A 24332-nucleotide genomic window follows, 5' to 3' on the forward strand; every position below is an offset into this window, starting at 1 on the left:
TGACAAAGCATCTGTCTTTATTTAGTCAGTATTGATGGATCTGGGGCACAATAAACAGTTATTTCCTGGTATTAGGGTCATTTGAACAAAAATTGTGTCTTGGAAAGTTTGGTGAGCAGCTGTCAACCCTGATGGGCTGGATAGGAAAAGAAGGAAAGTAAACATATTGTTGGGCAAGGTGGCACAGTCATTAAACAGCAGGGTATACTTCTTATGGATAAGTTGCGTAAACCTATTAGTTGTGAATAAGTTGGACATGCCCATCTATTCAGATGACAACAAAGAAGGGAATTTAATTTTAATACATTTATCATTAGACAGTTCTTGCTATCCAAAAATTAATTTTATATCCAAGTTGGTCTTTTTAGGATTTGTCCAAAACCCTTCAGAAGTAACCCTTTCAATGTTTGCACCCAGACCTAAGGAAGACTGGACACAGATAAATGGATGAACTAAGGCCACACTTTATTAATTCAACACAAAGTTGTGACAAGGCAATAACTAGTAAACTAGCCAGAGTGAGAGGATTCCTCCCATGTAGGCAACAGCCTCCAAGAGAGGCTTGCCTCCCAAAACAGGGTGAATGGGGAGGTGCTGAAGTTGTCAGGAATTTAATTCCTGGCTGCCTCCCAACCACACAGTAACCTGTGTTGAGGGAGGGGCACTTGATTCACCACCCCAAGCCACAAAACTTTGAGCTAGTGACTTGAGAAACCCAACAAAGGATTCGATTCCCAACCTCCCCAGGTCACAAAACGCTAAGAGGTTGTTCCATGGCGTTTCCCATCAACAAAATGGTGCCTTTGGCCAAAGACTGATAGATAAGCCTACCTACCCAGACCTGCAATCACTTGCCACCAAAGGGGAGGAACCTGTTTACCCTCTCCTTTCCTCACAAACCCAAAACTTTCTGAAGACCCTGCTGCAAGTCTCTGAGAAACAGGTCATTCCCAGAGTCTGAAAGATGCATGCCATCTGCCCTGTACAAAGATTCATAATCGTGAGAAATATCAGGGTGAGTTATTACCATACCTCCGATTACTACAAGCTCCTACCAACCTCCTGATTCTCTTTCTTTCATGTCCTGTTAATGCAACGAGGATGCCATTCAGTTCTCCATTCCTGGTGAAGGATCAATTCAGACCAAACAAAGTAACAACTCAGGCCAAAAGTTCTCCACTGCTTGCAAAATCAAGGCTTTGCCCTTCAAGAGGCCCAAATCATTGCCCCCAAGATGAAGAATTAAAATGTGTGGAGGTGTGTGTCCTTCCCAAGTACTCATCCAGAACAGGAAAGAGTCAGCTTCAGTGCATCCCTCACCAGCTGAGCCAATCAACTTCAGTGATGCCACTACAGCCCAAATGCATGCCAACAGCAGTGCAGTGGGCCCTTCGACTGGCCCAAAAGATAACACAAATGAGAACCCGAAGAGGCAACATGTGGCTTCAAATATCTGAAAGAATGAACAAAGAATTAACCAGATAACTAAATACTCAATGAGGCTATTCACACGATGGGATGAAATCAGGCTAGCCTCCGCTAGCCCAATTTCATCCCATTGTGTGACCCACTGGGCTTGGCTGCGAGCTCGGTGGTTCCTCAGCGGGTAACCTGCTCAAGTAACCCGCCCCTTAAACCAGGTTTGCGGAGCGAGCGCTCCACAAACCTGTTTTTTTTGGATCACGAGTTGCCGCGGTGTGGCTCCACACCACAGCAACTCACGAGTAGACCCCCAACCGGGAGGCTGAAAAGCAGCCTCTCCAGTATGCCCTGTGGTTTTGCGCAGGGCATACTGAACTTCTGGGAGCTGCATGGCCCCCGATCCTCCCAGTCCCCGCCGGCTCCGTCATGGAGCCGGCAGTCATGTGGGCGGCCGATCCGGCCACCCTGCTCATCTGCGGGGAGAGCGGGCTTAGGCCACTCTCTCCGCAAACCTGGACAAAGTGGGTCTCACTGATCATGAGACTCACCTCAATGTCAATTAAACTTTTCAAGACTCCTTTAATGCACAAATAAAATCAAACATAAAACAGATATTAAATAGCAAATGTTTTGATGTTACATATCAGCTTCAATGCTATACAGTGGTGACTTGCGCTTTAAAGAGGTCTTGAAAAGTTTGTGTACTTTTGGAGAATGTGTATTTCATTGCCGTTATATGGATAATTCTATGTCAATTAGACATCAGAAGGAAGCTAATATAGCAATGACAAGCAGTCGAACGCCAATAGCCCAAGATGCAAATCTGGCCTTCAGGAAGGCCAGCTGCCACAGCAGTGAATGTAGCCCAGATGGCCGAAGTCCCTCTTTAGCAATAGCAGTCATGACTACTTCTGAAATTGGAAGAGGGGCTGAATTGGCATGTATAAAGAGTGGCCCTTGGGCATTACCCATCAATATAAGGTAACTGCCTACAGCATACACTGGGTACTGCTTGGGGGACAAGTCCCATGCTAGTTGAACAGAAGTACCCTGGCCCCTCTGATCTGTTTTGGATGATCTAATTCAAATGACGCTTCAGTACCCAGAAGGTGGATGTCCCAACGGTCCATCACCTGCCCATCAGTGTAAATCCTTAAAGTGATGAGCAGTTTGCTTATCCACAGTGCAATGAAGAAGACACTGGATCACGGCTTTAAACAGTAGTACCTCAATCTCAGAAAAACAAATGGAATTAAATTGCACTAAAACCCGCTGAAACAATTGAGGTGAAAATGGGTGACATGAATCAGGTATGGAGGGGCAAGGACATGCCCAGCCCCCCAATGTTAACTTAATCAGCAATGGAATCCTTGCAATCCTTTAATTTAGACTAAAAGGCAAGGCCAGCAAGGCGACCCCCAATAGAACTAGATGACAACCCACAGGTATGTAACTCCACACAAAACTGCAACAAATGTGAGATGGGAATGTGCCATATGTCTTAAAAATGCCAGGAAAGCCAGAACTGGCTAAACTCACATAAAGCTGAGGTGTCTTGTGCCTTAATGCTGGGTGCCAACGGCTGATGTATGCTACCTCAAGCATCCATGGCTCCACGGGTCCTCTAGGAAAACCTTGGGGTGAGCACAAGGGCGCAAAACCACTCCACCTGCATCCAAAATAATGCACCTGCAATGCTGTTATCTAGGTCAGGAACATGGCACAAGACAAACAGAATATTATGCCACAAACACTGCAAGAGAAACTTCTGAACCAAGTTCATAACTTGAAGGCTCCAAGAAGTCTTGGAGTTAATAACCTGGATGGTGGCCATATTATTGCACCAGAATTGAGCCATCCTGTCAGAAATCTCTGTTACCCAGATGTGAACCATAACCACAACAGGAAAAAACTCCAAAAAGTATTTTTGAGTTCATGGGTGACACCTTGGGCAACCCAGGATGCTGAGCACCACTGACCCCAAAAGAAAAGCCCCAAATCACAAGCACCAGGTGTATCTGAATATACTTGAAGGTCAGCCTCTAGAAGAAAGAGATGTCATTAAGCTCCCTTAAAAACTCCAACCACATGCAAACATCAGCTCTGATGGTTGGATTATCTGAATGCAGTGATGAAGGGATCTAATCCCAGTAACAGCATCCCATATTTTCTGCAGAAAGGGGGGACCAGCTGCCACAAACCTGCAGGTAAATTTAGGATGTCCTATGACAACCTACATCTCACAAAGTGTTACCTAATGGGCTGAGGCCAAGGCCTGCAAGCAACTGATGACATCACTGATCTTATCCTGAGGAAGATGACAACATTGGTTCACTGTATCAATCTCAATCCTAAGGGGGGAAAAGCAATGTAGAAGGGCCCTCAGTTTTTCCATCTGCCAATGGAGCACTTAGTTTGGTCATCAAATTCTGAAAGATGCCCATAAGCAACCCACAGTGAGATGAAGCTCCTGGTCCAGCAAAAAGAAAGTCATCCAAAAAACGAATGACCATGTCAATAACAGGAGCACATTATACTGAGCAGCCCATGGGAAGTATATGATCCATAAAATGGAACTTGTCAAAGGAAAAACCCAAGAGATCAAAATCATTGGGATGAACAAGGAGTCTAAAAGCTGATTTTATATTGCAGTTACCCAACATTGCCCCAACCCATTGGGACCATATGGTTGCCACTGACACATAAAAGGGTTTATAGAGGACCAAACAAAGATGGTTAGGGATGGCATTGTGACCTGAGTCCCCTTTGGGGAAGGACAGGTGGTCCATTAAGCAATATTCACTAGGTAACTTTTTGGACACCACACCAAGAGGTGACACACAGAGATGGGGCACAGGGGACTCACCAAAAGGACCAAAGTCAAGAGCCTTCTGGATCTTAGCATTCACAATGTGCACCAATCCCAAAACTGACTTCTGGCCCATTTATGGCACCCTAGGGCTGTGGTAAGAAATGTGAAAGCCAAAAATAAACCCTTCCCTCAAATAATGTGCATCATATTGAACAGGCTAGTGAAGCAGCAAGTGCAACAGGGGCTGCAGCTTGATTGGGCTAGATCCCCTTAGGAGATGAAGGGGCATTACCACCTGACCCCTTCTTACCACTTTGCTGATCCTTGGCCCAAGCCCGAGTCCCCAGCCTCTAGGGCTTGAAATAAAGGGGTGTGATCCTCAACACAGCAAACACGTGATGGAAATGACACTGCTGGCGGGAAGAGGAGCTGGAGGATATTCCCAGCAATTTTCCCAGCAAAGAGGATGGAGGAATGTTCTCAGCAAAGAGGACAGGACTGAACCCCTTGTTCAGCCCCCTGCTCTCTACTAGCCATGACAGGAGACTTCACTAGCAAGTGTCCACTCTCTAAATAATCACCCAAGATTGGGCACTTGGTGTCATAATTTGCAACCACAGCTGTGGTTGATGGCAGTCCCCAAACAAGGCTTGGTTTAAGGCCAAATGCATCCTGAATTATTCATCGTACCTGGCCCAAGTGAGACCACTGAACTATGAAAAGGCATGATAAATAATATCCAAATATTTTACCACAGATGCACCACGACCCGATTGCTTCTGCAACTCAATTCCCATATACACCACATAATCAATCAGTGCCTATCAACTTGCTGGCACTTCACCTTTTCTAAATCTTTATTATCAGCCTTGTCAGACTCCTTTGTCTCAGGCTCCCTGAACAGCAGAGAAAATATATGAACATATTCATTCCTCCAATTTTATTTTATTTTTTGTTGATATAAGCAAGTGATCACCCAAAGGCAAGGAAACATCAGAGAGAGGAAATGAAAATAAAGATCAGGAAATTAAGGAGGACCAACAAAAGGAAGTACTTTTCCACACAGCACATAATTAATCTATGGAACTCTCTGCCACAGGATATGGAGATGGCCACTAGCTTGGGTGGCTTTAAAGGGGGGTTAGACAAATTCATGATCTATCAATGGCTACCAGTATTGTCTAACCAGACTGGCAGTGGTTTCTTCAAGATTGCAGGCTGGAGTCTCTCTCAGCCGTATTTTGGAGATGCCAGGGACAGAACTTGGAACCTTCTGCATGCAAGCATGCAGAGGCTCTTCCCAGAGTGGTCCCATCCCCCAAGGGGAATATCTTACAGTGCTCAAATGTGTAGACTCCCATTCAAATGCAACCAGGGTAGATCCTACTTAGCAAAGGGGATAATTCATGCTTGCTACCACAGGACCAACTCTTCTCCCTTGCTATCCTCCTCTTGCTGTGGGCTTCTCAGAGGCATCTGGTGGTCCACTGTGTGAAACAGTATGCTGCACTAGATAGGCCTCGGGCCTGATCCAGCAGGGCTGCTCTTATGTTCTTATAGGGTAATTCTTACTGCTCAGAGAAACAGGACAAATGTAGAATCGGGGACAGGCCCTGCAGACTTCAGAGTTACAGCCGCCATAGCAGAAACCTGCCACTTCTTCTCCCAGGAAGTGACTTGTGTGGTCAATGGTGGTGTAGGATGTGGCTGTTGCTCCTGCTGAGACACCTGTGCACCAGGTCACATTGGCAGTGCATAGCCAGGATAACCCGGCCAGGAAGGAAACCCTCACCATACACTGGCAACATGATACTCACCCTGAGGCTTTAGGTTAGCATTAGATGCATTAGGCTGAGGTGTAGTATCAGGACTAGAGGGTTCATGGGGTATGTCGATGGCATCCTCCTTTTCCAAGCACACATTAATTTGCTGCAATTTAGCATGAGCTTAGCATGAGCTCAAAATTTGAGACTTAACATGAGTTTTCTTCTTGTAATCCACCCCAGACTTAGAAGACTTGCCCACTTGGTCCTGCTTTGCTTTCTGCTTCTCCAATGCCTACAGATGAGAAAGAACAGCAGCCATAGACAACGCACCTTCATCCTCAGATGAAGATGAGAAAACAGGGACAGGGCACTTCGGTGTTGGGATTTTGGTGCAGGAGCTATGCCCTTGTCTTTCCGAGATCATTTCCCCATTTTTTGTTGGCATCTTAAGTGTTCCAATGTAAATCAGCATAACAACCACACAAGGAAAATGCAAAAGGAATTCACAAAAGGTGGCAGAGAATGAGTCTGTGCCACCAGAATGCAAAGAGGTACGGCCCCTCAGCCCCACACTGCCAAATAAGCAGCACGGAAGGAAAGGGGGGGGGAGGGAGGTTGAAGGCCCCATAGCCACCCTAGTCCCAGACCACTGTTCTCTCTAACAGGGATTCCCAGATGTTGCGGACTACAACTCTCATAATCCCCAAGCAAAAGCCATTGCAGTTGGGGATCCTGGGACTTGTAATCAACATCTGGGAATTCCTGTTAGAGGGAAGACTGTCCCAGACCAATGCTTGTAACGGACTGAGAGAGCAGAGTGAAGGGGATGGTGAAACACGAAAAGAAACAGGCACTCAAAGCTACTAAAACTGAAGAAGGCATGGGGAAGAACAGAGAGCCTGGCTCCTGAAGCACTAGGCAGTTATGGCATGCCTAACAATTAAGGTGTCAAATGGGGAACAACAGAGACTCGGTTCCCAATGCTGAATACCCACTATGGGGCGGGGAGATGGAGGTGTGGACAAAAAGCAGTGGGAGAAAGGAGAGCGAAAGGGGCCAGGGATCGCCCAGACACCCGCCACTGTGAGCGAATGTGGTAGAGAGACAAAGACAAGCAGTTCCCTTTCCACCAAATAAGGGCCAATGCCGCAGGGGCCAATGCCCCATAGCGTGGTCCTGGTATTCCTTCTCTGCAACCAAGAGCAACACGCTGAAATTCCTGCCTCATGCCACGTTACCGAGTGAATGAATCTGGGAGGCAGGGGCAGCACACATATAGGGGTCATAGAGCCTGCCTCCCCATTGGCTGGGTGGGGGTCATGTGATCCACTGGGCAAGAAGATGACCATTTTTGTTTCCCACCTTCCATAAATGGCCAGGCACAATCCTGCCCCCCTTCGAAGCTTGCAAGCTCAGAGGAGGGGAGAGGCATTCTGTGGATACATAATCCACTACTGCTGGGAGAAATATGTATTTTTCTCTTACATTTTAAAGTCACTTCCGTAAAAAACGATTTGGTTGAAAGGTATTAGGATCAAGTATTTTTCTTGCACCATTTTGTACTCAGCACCTGCCCCCTTGCTGTTCTGTGTGTATAAGGGGAACCCTTTCGTTACACTTATAAGATCATATTCGAGTTGGTTTTAAATATGAAAAATAATTATGGCAAATAAATAACCCTCCGCAAACACCCCCCCCCATTTCTATGGGAGTGAAAACTGGGAGAGCCTGGTCTGAGGACCGTAATAAATTTACTTACTTACTTACTGGGAGGGGGGACACAACAGCTGAAATAGTTAAATAGTCATGAGATATTTTTGCCCAGGTCTAGTATTCAACTTTGAATGGATGAGTTGATTATTTAAAGGACATTGTGGAAATGTGGAGACAGAGGCGTAACGATGGGGGGGCAGGGGGGGCATGTGCCCCAGGTGCCATCTTTGTGGGTCACATGGGGGCGCCGCAATGACCCCCGCCCATCCCAAAAAATGTTTTTTTTTAAAAAATTAATAAAAATTTCTCCGGCTCAGCAGCAGCAGTCAAGGGAGCGCGTCGGTGCCCCCTCCCCCACGAGCTGTCCCTTCCGCGCCCGTTCACTGCCAACATTCTTTGACTCGCCTCGTACCCGTTTATCTCACTGCCTCCTCCCGCTACCCAGTAGGAGACAACCATTTACATTTCAATCCCCCCCCCAAGGTTTCGCTCTCTCCTCTCCTCCCCTGTCTGTTTATTTATTTATAGGTTTAAATAATGCGCGCGCTGATGTCACGCGGGCGTAGTTTCTGATGAAGGCAGGATGGAATCAAGCCAGTCAGTGGGCGTAATAGTAACCGCCTTTAAACATTTTCATCCAGGGTTCTTCTCCCTTCTCTTCCCCCCTCCCCTCACTTTCTACTATCGTCCCAAATGCTAACCGTCCCCCCACCGGGTTCTGCCTTCTTCTTTTTGCACATGCACTTCAAGTGCACCCCCTCCCCTTTCTTTCAGAGACCGACATGACAGAGAGAGCGCGGGTGCGCGCGAGTCGCCGAGCGAGACTCAACAGTTCTTCAGTTAAGGAGGTGTTGTTGGCTTCAAGGCAGAGTGCAGGTGCGCGCGGGTGAGGCACTGCTACTGTGTGCGGGGACCGAGGCGGCGCCCCGGAGCCTTTTTGGCTGTACAAACAGCATCAGCATTGTGTCCCTGCCTGGAGAAAACCGAGCCATAGAAGCTGAGGAGGAGCAGGAGAAGGGAAGCGCGCGCAGGGTGGGCGGGCGAGAGCGTGCTTATCTCTTTTTGAGGACTAGCTTGCCTTAGTGTATCTGCAGAGGGGCATATGACTGCTGACAACTAGGCACTTTTAACACATACACACGCATCCCTCCTTTTTGGTGGGGTGGGTTATCCTCCCCCCAGTCCCCATACACACACTCTTTTAACAACTGTAGTGAAATATTTTGAGGAAACGATAAGCACAGTCCTCCTCTCTACAGTCCTGATATTAAAAAAAAAACTCCATCCATCATCAAAAGCCCCCAGGATGGGCTGGGCTGCACCCTGAGTGCAGAGGACAAGGCGGCGGTGGAAAGGAGTAAGATGATCGACAGAAACCTGAGGGAGGATGGCGAGAAAGCGGCCATGTATGTGGGGGAGGGGCGGCGGGGGGGTGGCGGGGGGGCACAATTTCAGTTCTTACCCCAGGCGCCGTTTTCCCTAGTTACGCCTCTGTGTGGAGATTCCATTGTGGAAATGGGAAGTCTATGAGGTGCAAAGAAGGAAGGCAAATTAGGCTAACTCTTTCCTATTGCAGAAGGACCAATGTGAATGTGGAAAAGTGATAGTGGAAGCATCGGAAGATGGCCAGGTGTGTCATCCGGGCTGAGGTAGGGAACAGCAGGACATGCTCAAGGCTGAGCAGGCCACAAATTAGAATTATATTAGAATACTAGTTGAACCAGGCACAGAGCAGCTGCGCTTCTAGCTCTCTTCTTGGTTTTCCTCTCTCCTTCCCCCCGGCTGCCACTTTCCTCTCCCCACCCAATGGCCACCGCTTTCCTCTTGCCAACCCTGCCCGATGGCTGTTATTCAGCCATTTTCCTGGCTAGCAGTTTCTTTTCCCTCACTTGCCTATCCCCGTTGCTATCCGGCAGCTGCTCATGAACTCTTGTGAGAACTGCCACACATGGGATTAGTCATGGGTACATTTAAGATAAATATATAGATAGATATTGTAGTGAAAGTAAGATAGAACCAGAAATAATTCAAGCAGCTGTCATACATTTGTCCTTCCCTATAAGGTGAACCTGTTAATTCATGCCGCTCCAGGGTGCACAAAACAGTACAGGTGACATCTTAGCTGGCTGTCTATACCAGTGTCTCTGGCCATTTCAATGTTTGGGGGGGGGGAATCCACTCCACTGCCCTTAACAGCTTACATGCCTATGTTAAAGGAGTTTCATTTGGTTCTTTCATCACTTTCTGCAGAAGAAGAAAAAACATTGTCCTGGGTGGAAGTGACTAAGGAGTAGGTAGCCATGCCATTTACTAGGGCTGTGCAAAACGTTTCAACTTCGAAATGATTCAACTCAAAATGGGCCTTCAAGTGTCTTGAGCTAGAAACAAAACGCCCTTTAAATAAATGGCCTGTTTCAAGCTCGGAACAAAACAACCCCATTTCAATTTGAAACATTTGATGTTTCAAGCATCATTTTGGAGGCCTGTTTTCCCCTTGCTGATTAGTTTTCTGGCATTGGCTTCCAATTGGCTAACAATCTCCTTGCTTCTTGGTTGGCTTGTTATCATACAAATCAAGTGTTGTCATGAATGTTTCCCCCCCCTCTCACCCAGAGTAAGTTCAGGGGGGCAAGATAAAAGGTAGTTTTTATCTATCTATCTATCTATCTATCTGATTTCTATACCGCCCTTCCAAAAATGGCTCAGGGTGGTTTACACAGAAAAATAATAAATAATAATAAATAAATAAGATGGATCCCTGTCCCCAAAGGGCTCACAATCTAAACATAAGATAGACACCAGCAACAGTCACTGGAGGTACTGTGCTGGGGGTAGATAAGGCCAGTTACTCTCCCCCTGCTAAATAAAGATAATCACCATGTTAAAAGGTGCCTCTTTGCCAAGTTAGCAGGGGGGTTTACCTTTAAAATACAGGTGCTGGGGCAGTGGGGCAGTGGGGCAGCTGCGGCGGCCATGGTGGTGGTGCCTGCAGATGAGGCATCGGAGATGGTGGTGGGGACTCTTCCAGATCCCCCCACCAGCCTCCCAAATGGCAACCTCAGCCGGCTTTGGCCCATCAACAGAGGTTGCTCCAACCCCACCCGACCTCCCAAATGACAGCCTGGGCTAGCTTCAGTCCTATTCAGGCCTCTGCACATGCACAGAGGCCTTATTCGTGACATCCATGCATGTGCACAGGCCATTTGCATCACTATGCAATTTGCATGGTGATGTAAATGGCCTGTGCACATGCAGAGAGGTCACAAAAATAGCCTCTGTGCATGTGCAGAGGCCTGAATCGGACTGAAGCTGGCCTAGGCTGTCATTTGGGAGGTCAGGTGGGGTTTGAGCAGCCTCTGTTGATGTCCCCGTTGCCACCTCCATCTCCATTTGTTTCAAACTTGAAACAAACACAAAATCCATTTAATGCACTTCCCTTCAATTTACTATCCAGTTTCTGGCAGCTGAGAGTATGAAGTAGTATGAAAATAGTCTAATGAGGATTACAGGTCTGGGAGTGTGGTCATCTTAGAGCAATAGTATGTATTAGATAGGATGGAAAAAACTCAAATTTAATTGTATGTTTTTCTTTTTTTCCCAGATCAAGAGGCAATGAGAGAAACAATTTTTAAGAGACCTCTTTAATCCCTGTTACAGTTGTTGGATTCTATATTTCCTTCCCACTGCAACCAGTGTTTTATCATCAAGCTTTCAGCTTAAACATAAGAACAAAATACACTTTCATGCCCTGGGTCATCTCTCACCTTGACTATTGTAACCTCCTTTTTGCTGGTTTTCCATTGGCTCTTCACATCCACCTAGCATTCTGCTCTAAAGTCACTGACCTTCAAAGTTCTCCATGGTTTTTCCCATCTCCATTTCTCATATCTCATTACAGTTCTGCCTATGACAGCTCCACTATCCTCAAATGTCCAGAGGTCTCCTGCTCCCTCAGACATCTTCCCTTCTTTCCTGGCAGGAACTCTCTCCCAGAACTCTTTGCAATGTTTCCTCTTTTATTTCTTTAAAATCATTTCTTAAAACCCACTTTTTCTGTGAAGCCCTTGGAAATATTTCCCTACTGTGATTAAGCTCAAACATGTGTAACTGAAATGCTCACATATTCTTCTATTTCCCACCCCATCCTTTGTTGTTTCCCTTGTGTGTCTAGTGTCTGAAAGCCTCTTGGGGCATATACTCTGATCAGTTGTATATTTTGCAAAACAAACAATCTCTAACTACACTTCAGCCTGTGCAAAGCTCGTAAGAAAATGGTTGAGACCAATCCATCCCATCCACCAGAAAGCTACCTCAAGGAAACCATAATCAAGGTATAAAGGAAACAGTCCTCCTCCATTGTTTGTCCCCACATCAAGTATTTTGATGTACACTGGCTCTGATTGTGAAGGTTTTATTTAGCTATTGATAGACCTGGAAGAACCTCTCTTAATGTGAATGTCCTTGTAAAGCTAATGGCCAATTTCACATTCTGTGGCAAAAGACTTCCACAAATAAAATATTTATTTATTTATTCTTACATTTTTATACCGCCTTAAATTAAAACAATCTCAAGGTGCTTTACAAAATATTTAAAACAATGCAAGGCTATAAAACAGTTATGCAATAAAAATATTAAATTGGAATTAAAAATACAAATCTAATTAATTTTTAAAAAAACATACGCAATAGGAACATAAAATACAGAGCAGCAGCAACAAAAACAACACCCATATAAAAGCCTGGGTAAAAAGCCAAGATTTCACTTGCTCTCTAAAAACTGTGATGGAGACTGAGGAGTGGATGCCCATCAGGAGAGCATTCCAAAGTAGGGGGCAATAACCAAGAAGGCCCTGCCCCACGTGCATGACAGCTGAGCCTCCTCACTGTTGGCACGTGGAGCAGAGCCCTCTCTTATGACCTCGTCAAGTGGGCAGAAACCGGAAAGGGAAGGTTAGAAACAGGTCTATAGTTGTCCAGGTTGGAGGGATCAAGGGAGAGCTTTTTAAATAATTGTCTTACCATTGGCTCCTTGAGACATGGTGATACCTTGCCCTTCCTTAATGAAGCATTGATAATAGCCTCCAACTATCTTCCTGTATCCTCCCTGGCAGATTTAATTAGCCATGAGGGGGGCAAGGGACAAGAGCATACAATGTGTCTGCACTGAACAGATATGATGGAGGCAGAGAAAAAGTGTTTATTCACCACCCCCACCACCAAAGTGTAGTCTTTAAAATGGGCTCTAGCACATGTTCAGTCAGTAATCACAACTCTTCCTCCAGTGTCATTCCAGCCACCATCCAAGTTGTTTCATTGCCTGAAGCTCTGAGAAAAACCAAAGTGCAGAACAGGCTCCACCAAGGGCATTTAGGAATGACCATGTCAATACTCAGGCTGACTCCACATTCCAATTTCACCAGGGCCTCAACAGTGTCATCAGCTCTGGACAATGGAAACTCCCCGAGGTCTGTTTGGAAACCAAGCAGATCCATAAACCTATGGGGATGGACCATTCTAATTGGTCCACCACCCCTGAAGAGAGCAGATGGAGCAGTCAAACTAAACCCAACAAGATGTATCATGTGGAAAAATACTTATCTATCTATCTATCTATCTAATTTGTACACTTCATCTCTGGGCAGTTAACAATAACATAAAGCAAGTTAAAACATACACCAAACTTAAAACAACTTAAAAAATTAAAAACCTAAAAATATAAAAAGCTGAAAAAGCTTGGGTGAAGAGGTGGGTTTTCAAATGCTTTTTTAAAAATGCCAGAGATGGGGAGGATCGTATTTCCGTCATATTCTACAATCTCGGGGCAGCAACTGTGAAGGCCTGTCTCTGTGCGGCCACCAGCCGAGCTGGCGGCAACTGGAGATGGACCTCTCCAGATGACCTCAATGGGTGGTGGGGGTCATAGTGAAGAAGACATTTTCTTAAATACCCAGGGCCCAAGCTGTTTAGGGCTTTATTATTATTATTAATAATAATAATAATAATAATAATAATAATAATAATAATAATAATAATAATATTTATGGAGACATCGAGTCCTTCCCAAGGACCTGGGATGACTGAATTTTATTATCAGTGTTGTTGCTGTTATTATTATAGATATTGTCGCAGAATATAGGCTGTTCCCAGTAAAGCGCTTTTTGTAATTGGCTGATGGTAATTTCTGTGGCCCCTATGGTGTTGAGGTGCTCTTCAAGTTGTTTTGGAATTGCACCTAGGGCACCAATTACCACTGGGATTATTTTGGTCTTTTTCTGCCACAGCCTTTCAATTTCAATTTGTAGATCTTTGTATTTGTTATGTTTTCGATTTCTTTTTCTTCTATTCTGCTGGTATTGCTATGTCATTTTTTAAAAGTTGTTTTTCTTTCTTCTCAGCTACAGTTATATCTGGTGTATTGTGTGGCAGATGTTTGTTTGTAATCAGAAGGCCCATAATATTTTTGCATCTTCATTTTCTACAACTTTTTCAATTTTATGGTCCCACCAATCTTTGGCTACAGGTAGCTTGTATTTTTTGCAGATGTTCCAGGGTATCATCCCTGCTACCTTGTCATGCCTTTGTTTGTAGTCAGTCTGTGCTACCTTTTTACAACAGCTGATTAGGTGGTCCACGGTTTCATCTCCTTCTTTACAAAGGCTGCACTTGCTTTTTGTTGTGGATTTTTCGACTTTTGCTCTTATTGCATTTGTTCTTAGTGCCTGTTCTTGTGCAGCCAGTATTAAACCCTCTGTTTCTTTCTTCAAGTTGCCATTCTTAAGCCATTGCCAGGTCTTGCTGATGTCTGATTTTCCACTTATATTGTGCAAATATTGACCATGCAGTGGCTTATTTTTCCATTTTTCTGCTCGGTTCTTGACTTGTTCTTTCTTGTAGGCCTGCTTTGTTTCATTGGTGTTGAATAGTTTCTCATTATTGACCATTTTAAGTGCATCTTCTTCACTGTCCATGAAATATTCTTCAAGACTTCTTTTCTCCTCCTCTATTGTTTGATGGACTTGCAGCATTCCTCTTCCACCTGTGCTGCGTGGGAGTTATAGCCTATCTACATCACTGCAGGGGTGTAAAGCATGATTGATGGTCATTATTTTCCTGGTCTTACGATCTAGTGTCTCTAGCTCTGCCTGGGTCCAGTCTATTATTCCTGCAGTGTATCTGATAACAGGTATAGTCCAGGTGTTTATGGCTTGTATGGTGTCCCCAGCATTGAGTTTGGACTTGAGGATTTTTCTAACTCTCCTGATGTATTCACTTCCAATTTTTCTTTTAACTTCAGTGTGTACGATGTTATCAGCCTGGAGAATGCCCAAGTATTTGTGATGTTCTTTCTCTTCCAGGTTCTTGATGTTTGCTTCCATTGGGCAGTTCTATTCCTTCTGTTTTTGTTATTTTCCCTCTGTTCACTATTCATGCAGCACACTTGTTTAGTCCAAACTCCATCGCTATATCGCTACTGAATATACGGACAGTGTTTAGCAGTGATTCGATTTCTGACTGGGACTTTCCATACAACTTCAGATTGTCCATGTACAGCAGATGCTTTATTTTACATGATGTTTTAGATGTTTGGTATCCGAGGTCTGTTTTGTTTAGTATTTGTGAAAGTGGAGTCATGGCAATTACAAACAACAGAGGGGATAGTGAGTCCCCTTGGAAAATACCTCTTCTAATGCTAACCTGTCCAAGTGTCTCGCCATTGATTGTTAACTGTGTACACCACATGCTCATTGTTTTTTTAAATAAATATCTGAATGTTTTTCCTGACACCAGTTGTTTCTAAACATTTTAGTATCCATGTGTGAGGCAATGAATCGAAAGCTTTCTTGTAGTCAATCCGTGCAACACTTAGATTTGTTTTTCTTCTCTTGCAGTTTTCTAAAATCATTTTGTCAATCAGCAGCTGGTCTTTTGTGCCTCTGGTGTTCGGACAATTTCCTTTCTGTTCAACTGGAAGCTGTTTGTTAGTTAATAAGTGTTGCATCACTTCATCTGCTATTATTCCAGTTAATAATTTGAACATGGTTGGAAGGCAGGTTATTGGTCTATAATTACTTGGAACTGCACCTTTTGCTGGGTCTTTCATGATGAGATGAGTTTTCCCAGTTGTTAGCCATTGTTCAATATCACCTCCTTGCAAAATGTGATTGAACTGTTTTGATAGTTGTTTATGAAGGCTTGTTAGGTGTTTAAGCCAAAAGCCATGCAGTTCATCGTCGCCTGGTGCAGTCCAATTTTTAATTTTCTTTGCTCTTTCACTTATTTTCTGGTGTTATTATTATATCTTGCATTTGTTGGTTACATTTTTCGACCTCTTTCACCCAGCCTGCTTCTTTATTATAGTCTATTGTATTGTACCATAATTTCCCCCAGAATTGCACCGTTTCTTCTTTATTTGGTGTGTCTGTTTCTTGTAGTTTCTCCTTCTATGCTTTGGTAGAAACGTCTCTGATTCAATTGGAACTGGAGATTCTGCCTGTGTTGTGTAATTCTGGCTTCGTATCTGCTAACCTTCTTTGACACTGCTGTTATTAGCTGTTTTATTATTTCCAGGACTTCTCTAATTTTCCTTGAATCTAGGTGGTATTTTTGGATCAGATACAGTTTGGTGTTTTCATTCTTCGTTTTCATTCTTCAGCTTATTATTGGATCATTATTATTATTGGATCAGATACTGTTTGGTGTTTTCATTCTTCACCTTATTATTGAGGATTATTGTTGTTGTTGTTGTTATTGTTATTATTTTAATTTGATTTCTATACCACCCTTCCAAAAATGGCTCAGGGCAGTTTACATAGAGAAATAAATAAATAAATAAATAAGATGGCTCCCTGCCCACAAAGGGCTCACAATCTAAAAAAAACCATGAGATAGACACCAGCAACAGTCACTGGAGGTACTGTGCTGGGGGTGGATAGGGCCAGTTACTCTCCCCCTGCTAAATAAAGAGAATCACCACATTAACAGGTGCCTCTTTGCCAAGTTAGCAGGGGATGTTTGCCAAGTTAGTTTTATAGGTCATAACCAGCACTTTGTACTTTGCCCGGAAACCTATTGGCAGCCAGTGTATCTCTTTCAGCAAAGGAGTGATATGGTCTCTCCAAGATGACCCAGAGACCAACCTAGCCACCACGTTCTGTACCAACTGGAGTTTCTGGACTATGTACAAAGGCAGCTCCACATAGAGCGCATTTCAGCAATCAAGTCTTGAGGTTACCAGCACATGTACCACTGTTTTGAGGTCGTTCATCTAAAGAAACGGAAGCAGCTGGCTTCAGCCGTCTTGCCTGAATGTATCACCAATCAATTTTAGCTGGCCTCATATTCTCATGTCATGAGACAGAAAATGATGCTTTAGTCACTCTCTCCACACCATTCATGACCATGAGAGAGAGGGAAAAACACCTCAGACTACATTTTATGTCATGCTTGAGGCAATTTCCATGAACATATTTCCATATATTTAAATGGAGTTTACAGAGCTTGTGAGATTTGCTGGAGTCAATGGGAAGCATTTTTAAGACAGAACGAACAACATTATGAACAGTGATCTGCCTGTGCAGGTCTTTTTCGAGAACATTGTTCAGGCATCATCCCTTCCATGGATAGCAATCTTGTGGGGGAGTAGTGGGACAATGCTCACGACCCACATTCCCTTGATGGCAGTCTGCATTTGTCTGAGAAGGGCAGTGCTAAAAGTGGGAGACTTCCTCTAATGGAGAATTCAAGATGCTCCGTGGCTGCATTCAGTGTCTTCTCAAATGCTGTACCCAGAGACAACCAGGAGGGTATGGCTATCAGGTGCATCATGATGGGGCCTGCTTAGCAGGCACAGCTCTGAGTGCTGTCCCTTCACAGGATTGCTCCATGGATAAGATAACATCAGGACAGTGCTAGAGGGCTTGTAGGAGAAATTCTAGGTGAGAGCTCCATTCCTTAGTTCCTGCTGGTATTCCCTGTGCCTAGGTAGGAGAAGCCAAATGATGTGACAGTGGACAGGCAGCAGGAAGGAGGGACAAGCATCATGAAAGCTCAGGAAGAGTCAGAGTCAGTGGTGCTGAGAGGATTTCATCTGTCAGAACATGAGAGACTCAATGAGCTCAGAGTGTGAAGAACAACAAAAATTAGATCTCAAGGATAAGGACCAATATACTTGAGTATAGTTTATATATTTACTTGTCAAACTGCCATGTGATTTATCTTACATGGTCCCCTATGATCTGAATGTGCACTTAATAGATATAAGATCAACAAAAACATCACAGGTACATTTAATCTCTAGGAAAAGCTTATTTGGTACATTTTTGCCTATGATGTAGCACAGGAGTCCTGTACTCTGAAGAAGAATAAAAGTCTGAGAAACACTAAAGGTACTTTTCTGTAATTGTAACATGAAGCTTATGTTTCTAAAAGGAATCAAATTATGCATGTAATAGATCTTTATTAAGCTAAGGGAGGTGAGCACAGGCAAGACACTAGGGATGTGCAGAACATTTCGACAGCGAAACATTTTGACTAGAAACAGACTGTTTCAAGTGTTTTGAGCTCGAAACAGAACACCCTATTTAAAAAGGGTCTTTTTGGAGCTTGGAGCAGAACTACCATGTCCCTATCATTTTGACGTTTCAAACGCCATTTTGGAAGCCTGTTTTCCCCTTGCTGATTGGTTTTCTGGCACTGGCTTCTGATTGGTTTGTGATCTCCTTGCTTCTTGGTTGACTTCTTATCATACAAATCAAGTGTTGTCATGATCATTTTTATATCATGATCATACATATCAACTGTGCCCCCATTGGCTGTGGGGAGGGAGGGGGAACACTTATGAAGGACATTTCAAAATGTATTCAAAAGGACTGGGAGGCAGAGAGAGCGCCTATAGTATCTTGAAGAGGATACCTCAAGAGAGGAGGAAGGAATCAAGGAAGGTTTAATTTGTGGTTATCTTTTCTCAGCACTGAATATAATAGGTTGTGCTACTGCTGCTATAACTATCTGGTTTTGCTGGATCTCAGATTTACAAAGACAGAAATTGAGTGCCTGCCTTCCTTGAGTGGTTTGCTTTGTGAGATAATGTTGTGATGAAAAATGGACAGAGGCCGTTATATGTCTCTGTGTGTGTGTGTGTGTGTGTGTGTGTGTGTGTGTGTTCGTGTGATATTTCTTGGTGATTGCTGTGATGAGCTCCATGTCTGGCCTTGAGATTAACTTGTGTTTCACTTACTGCTCTGCTTTGCAGTCTGCATTGCAAGGTGTACTGTGGCTGAAGATGCTCTAGTTGAATTTATGGATATGCTTGCTGCTAAGGGTACTGCTGTGGCAGTTGTTGCAATGCTAGGAATGTAAGCAGTCATAACTGTGTGTGAGAGCAACTTGTGCCAATGATGTTACTGCAGCACAGGCACTGTGGCTGGAAGTGGATTCTGGTCAGTGATTCTTTTTTTGGTCATTTTTGGACTGTGTTGGAAATGTGTGTTCTGTGTTGTGAGGGACAAAATCCCTTTTGCTCTGTGCTTCTGAAGTGCATTTCAAGGCAGGGCTGCAAAATGCATTGCAAATTGCAATGCAAACGTGTGTGCATGCACTCTGTGAGTGCAGCTTTTACTGGCCATAGGGAATATTAGGGAAACTCGAAACACCCCATTGTTCCCCATGGGTAGCTACTAGCGACACCAAAGTGGGTTGTGTGGTAGGGTATGATGGATGATACCTACCACCCAACCCACAAAAGAAATGAGCAAGTAGTTACTTTTAAACAAAATTTTAAATTTTCCCCAAAACTCCCATAGGATCCTATGGGGGTTGGGGGGGGGGGAAGCTTAAAAATCTGTTAAAATTTAAACATACATTAAATTAAATTTTAAAGTTAAATTTAAATTAAATTTTAAAGCAAATATTAAATTAATTTTTAACAAAAATCTGAGAAGAGCTCTCAACAGATGTTTTGAGGGAAAGATTCCCCTTTTCTTTCCCTGCCCCCCACAACCAAACTATAAGTTTATGTTCCAGGATGACTGGAGCTCTGAACAAGAACACATACAGGCTGCAGATACACTTCAACAAATGGTTGCCAGTCCCACTTGTAGATGTATGCAATAGCACTATAACATAAACCTTTTTGTTTTCAGCCTCTTATCAAAACAACCATCCCATTGCTTGAGCATGTAGTTAAGCAACTTTCATTGCAAGGATGGGAAGGAGGGTGAAGGTCTGCTTTGAACACTCAAAAGGCAAATATGAATAATTTTAAAATAATTTCTTCTCTGTGATGGTCGCCTGAACTTCTGCACCATGTAAGCTGTCTAAAGACTTTGTACAGTCTCATATATTATGCTTGCTTTACAAATTAGGGTCTGTGCATGTGCACCAACATCTTGGCTTTTCAGCTTGGCATTGGACTGAGGAGGAATGTAGGATTCAATAGGTGCTGCTTCCCTGATTCCTTTCTGATAAATGCACCTGATAAATGTCTGTATTGTGCATTGCGATGGCACAGTTCTTACTAAAATGTCACCTACTATAGTAAATGTCCAAGCAGAAATCCAACAGGTGCAGCACTTCATCTTCATTCCCACCTCTATTAAGACTGATGGCAATCCTGCATCTTAAGTCATTTCTCAACAGATCTGTACTACATTTTGATAGAAATTGGCACCTGTCATCTGGTTTCTAGGTGCCAAATTTCCGGAAGATTGGACAGATGGTTTGCATTTTATAACTGATAGAATGTTCAGGGCTTATAAAAGTGGAAAACAATTTCCACACTGCCCTTAATTATACAAGCACCACCATGCCTATATAAAGCTTAAAAAAAACCCAACCCCTTATAAAATAAATGAAAAAGTTCAAACCAAACCTATTTACAGTATATATGAACTTTTCAAACATGATAGCAATTTTTGAGCAGCTAAGAAGCCACTTAATGGCACAGTGGGAAATGACTTGCCTAGCAAGCAGGAGGTTGCTGGTTTGAATCTCACCTGGTACCTATATCGGGCAGCAGCAGTATAGGAAGATGCTGAAAGGCATCATATCATACTGTGAGGGAGATGGCAATGGTAAACCTCTCCTTTATTCTACCAAAAACAACCACAGGGCTCTGTGGTCACCAGGAGTTGACACCGACTTGACGGCACACTTTACTTTTAAGGCACTTAAGGCAAAACTTTGAAAACTGTGTATATGTAATAACGGTCTCCAGTGAATATTTAGGAATTATTGTCAGGGTCAAGTTGGGTTTTTATCTATCTATCTATCTAATTTCTAAACTGCCCCATTCAAAGGCACTGGGTGGTGTACAACAAATTTAAAAAGACATAAAAACACACACCATTTTAAATACCGTGCTAAAAACAATTCAAACACATCTAAAAATAATTTAAAACTAATTAAAATACTTTAAAAAAAAACAATTTAAAAGGCTTGGAAGGCTAAGCCAAACAAGTAAATTTTGAGGACTCTCTTAAAGGCCATCAACAAGCCTAAACTGCAGATATCTGCCAGGAGTGCATTCCATAGGCCAGGAGCAGCTACAGAAAAGGCCCGGTTCTGAGTCGCTACCAGATGTACCGATGGTAACTGGAGACGGACCTCTCCAGATGACCTCAATGAGCAATGGACATCATACTGAAGAAGGCACTCTCTAAGGTAGCCCGGACCCAAGCCGTTTAGCGCTTTAAAGGTAATAACCAGCACTTTGTACAGAGGCATATCTAGGGAAAACAGCGCCTAGGGCAAGCACTGAAATTGCGCCACCCCCCACCCCCCCAAGTATCTGACACCCATCTTTCAGATAACTTCACCATAATATCAGCTCAAAAATAAAAGTCAAGCTTGTTAATCTTTTAATTAACAAATTATGGCACTAACTGAAAATTATAACTGCACCTTACTTGCTTTCACTGATGCAAATTGCTGAGGCAGCACAGATATAGCCTTCTTCAAAAAGCAGGAATCACACCTATCAGCTATTCAGAGAGGTACTGGAGACTGGATGTAGTCCTTACATTCCCTGATCAGCATGTTCATTGCATTCCAAATCCAGCAGTGTGTATTAGCAACCCCCTGCCCACCCACCCCCAGCGGCTATCTGCCAGCAAGCAGCAACATTCACATTTTTAATATCCCACTCTTCCTCCAAGGAGCCCAGAGCAGTGTACATAGGTTTCTCCTCGCAGCAACCCTGTGGAGTAGGTTAGGCTGAGAGAGAAATGACTGGCCCAGAGGCACCCAGCAAGTCTCATGGCTGAATGGGGATTTGAACTAGGGTCTCTCTGGTCCTAGTCCAGCACTCTAACCACTATCAAGGCAGTGTGTGCGCACCTGCATTCAGAGTGGGGCCTTACAGCCTCAGTGCCTCCTCCAAAACACAAGTCAGCCTACATGCACATACAGCTACAACATGCAATAAAACAAACAAAAAACCCACTCCATCTTAAGAGTTAGATACACAAAATGAGCAGGCAGGGCTATAGCCGAGGAATCTCAAGGTTAGGGCAAGGAAGAGAGAAAAACTAATAAATTAATTCTTAAGGGGTACACTTATGAACAATTCTGGAATGTTAATCAAACTCTTCCCTTCTTTCCCCTTCCAATACATCAGAGCAAACAGCATAGGAAGAAAGATTTTGTTTATCCATGTGCCCATTTTTTAAATTTATATTTACACTTATATCCCTCTCTTCTTCCAAGGAGCTCAGAGTGGTGTACATGGGTTTTTTTATCCTCACAACAGCCCTGTGAGGTAGGTTAGGCTGAGAGATACATGACTGGCCCAAAGTCACCCAGTGAGATTCATGGTTGAATGAGGATTCAAACTCAGGTCTTCCTGGTCCGAGTCCAACACTCTAACCACTACACTATGCTGGCTCTCAGGAAAAGTCACAAAGAAATCCATCAATTACACTTGTATTCATCCGCCTCATAGAAGCGGTCTCTGCATATTAAGCTTTTCAATGTTTCTTTTGGTGACTGCATTATGCACATTAATACAAGTCTATTTCTACATAGTGTGCATGCCTGGCAGTAAATGAAAAACTTATTGTAAGTTCTAGAAAGTGTCTTCAACTTTCAGATGTAAAACAATCTTTTTCACTTACATTTACAATTACAAGCCTTTTTCAATTACACATGATTTACTGCACATTTTAATAGTCAACTCTTTTAAAAGACAAGACTTAAATCACAAAATCAATTTTTAACAAACTGGTGCTGCTGGAAGGGCAAGCCAGCACAGCTAAATACCTACTCTCCTCCCCACCCCTCCCATCTAATCCCCTCTAACAACAGAGAACAGAGAAAAGCCCACCCAAAGAAAGGAAGATGGGATTTGAGCTGGATGGGGAGAGGGGTTGCCTGCACAATGTTGCTTACTGAAAAAGGACCACACCTTCAAGCGAAGAGCTGCTTTCACACAGCAAGCCTGCTCTGAAAAGAGACTGAAGAGCTACTTCCAGCTCCTTAGAGCTTGAGGCCACGCCCCCTTTGCATGTGATGTATCATGTGATGATATCACATGCAAAGGGGGCGTGGCCTCAAGCTCTAAAGAGCCAGGGCGAGCGCTTCAGTTTCATTTCAGGGCAGGCTTGTTGCCTGAAAGTATCTGTTTTCGCTTTCTCTCCCTCTCTGGTGGGAGAGAAAGGGGAATAGAGGCTTTCAGGCAGCAAATGCTCCCTGAAAATAACTGGAAAGTTTGTGCTCGGGGAGGCTGGGGGCGAGCGCGCAGGCTCTCTGCCCAGGACTCAGATCTCTGTCGCGGCTGCGTGAGTGGGGGCGGCAGCGGGTGCCCGGCCGGGGTGGGGATTTAAAAAAAACTCCTAAAAGTATCTGTAACAGATACACACACAACGGTGTGTAACAGATACACACACAACAGTACACACACACAGTAACAGATACACACACAACGGTGGTGGTTGGGGGTGGGGCATGGCAGGCACTTGGCACCCTCCTGCAACTGGCACCTAGGGCACGTGCCCTGCCTGCCCCACTCTGGTTACGCATCTGACTTTGTATTTTGCCCGGAAACATATCGGTAGCCAGTGCAACTATTTTAAGACAGGCATAATATGGTCTCTCCAGGTTATCCCAGAGACCAATCTGGCTGTCGCATTTTGAACTAACTGAAGTTTCTGAACTACATACAAAGGCAGCCCCACATAGAGCGCATTGCTGTAGTCAAGCCTGGAGGTTACCAGCTGATGCACCACTGTTTTGCAGTCGTTCTCTTCAAGGAATGGACACAGTTGTCGAATCAGCCGGAGTTGATGGAAAGAGCTCTTGGCCATAGCCTCCACCTGAGATACCTGGGTGAGGCCTGGATCCAAGAACACTGCCAAACTGCGTACCTGCTCCTTCTGGGGGAGTGTAACCCCATCCAGCACAGGAAGATCTGACCCATCTCTTAAATTCTGAATCCCCACAATGAGCACCTCCATCTTGCTTGGATTCAGCTTCAATTTGTTATCCCTCATCTAGGCTTAATGGGTAATTTGAACCCATGAATTGAGACCTCCATGCATGTTTTTTAGCTTGGGGTCCAAGGCCTGACGTTCCAAAAGTACCACTATGTTTACCAGGCAAGGGCTCAAAAAACGAGGCACCTAGTA

General features: G+C 44.0%; 1 long non-coding RNA gene across 1 annotated transcript; it reads right to left on the minus strand.

The window, feature by feature from the left end:
- Positions 1–444: 444 nt before the first annotated feature.
- Positions 445–23198, minus strand: LOC128351337 (uncharacterized). Its single transcript, XR_008319716.1, has 4 exons — positions 23114–23198; positions 6052–6292; positions 2962–3091; positions 445–1453 (listed from the first exon to the last, which is right to left on the minus strand). It is a non-coding gene; the product is annotated as an uncharacterized LOC128351337 (long non-coding RNA).
- Positions 23199–24332: the final 1134 nt, after the last annotated feature.

This window comes from Hemicordylus capensis, chromosome 3 (assembly GCF_027244095.1).
Source record: "Hemicordylus capensis ecotype Gifberg chromosome 3, rHemCap1.1.pri, whole genome shotgun sequence".
NCBI classification, from domain to species: Eukaryota; Metazoa; Chordata; class Lepidosauria; order Squamata; family Cordylidae; genus Hemicordylus; species Hemicordylus capensis.